This window comes from Kryptolebias marmoratus, linkage group LG3 (genome assembly GCF_001649575.2).
Source record: "Kryptolebias marmoratus isolate JLee-2015 linkage group LG3, ASM164957v2, whole genome shotgun sequence".
Lineage (NCBI taxonomy): Eukaryota > Metazoa > Chordata > Actinopteri > Cyprinodontiformes > Rivulidae > Kryptolebias > Kryptolebias marmoratus.
Window position 1 is genome coordinate 29,705,314 of NC_051432.1, and position 967 is coordinate 29,706,280.

Here is a 967-nt window from a genome sequence, read left to right on the forward strand (position 1 = left end):
CCTGCACCTGCACCTCCACCTCCACCTCCACCTGCACCTCTACCTCCACCTCCACCTCCACCTCCACCTCCACCCAAACTGCTGACTGATGAAGCTCCAATCATCTCAAACTAATCCAGATTACAGCATCCGGCTCAGAAGCACCTGAGGAGATCAGTAGACACCAAATGAGTCAGAAAACCACAAAGTCTGAGGCCTGGACACAAACCCAGAACCAGCAGAAACCAACCCAGAACCTCCAGAGCGTTCTGGGTTGGATCCAGAAGGTCTCCAGAAGCTTCTCTGAGCTCCTCTCTAAGGCTGAGACCCTGCGGAGGAGTCCAGGATCTGTCAGTCCTGATCCAAACCTCCTGGACCGCAGACGGACCGGTTCTGCTCAGCTCCTTCCTGACGCCCTGATTACTGCAGACGAGGTTCTAACCTCCATCCATCAGGAACACGACTCCCAGACACCTGAGCTCCAAACTGAATCCATCCTTCCTGAACACGTAGCTTATTCTCTGGATGCTTCCTTTATAAACACCGTTACCTTCTCAGATTCACCAAAACCCAAACCCTCCGCCTTCACACCTTCACCCTGATCACCTGTCTGCGCCAACAAGTGTTTCCTGTTTGCATCCGTGATTTTCAAAAACGTTTGGTCACATTCGGGTTTGTAGAGAACAGAAAGAACCGCGACAGCAGAATGAAACTCGATGATTGGTGTGTGTGCACATGTGTGTGTGTCAGTGTGTGTTTGTGTGTGTGTTTGTGCAGATCCACTGAAATACAGACTCGTTACATGAACATGTGACAAACCCAAGCCTTACCCCCAACCCACAGTGCTACAATCACACAGAAAGAATCCCAAAAAACATTATCAAACAGACGTTGACAGAAAGACTTTGTGCTGCTAAGATGTGCTGTTTCTGAGGACTAATGACGAGTTTATACAACCTGGGGAAGAACGGGGGGGGGGGGGGGGGGG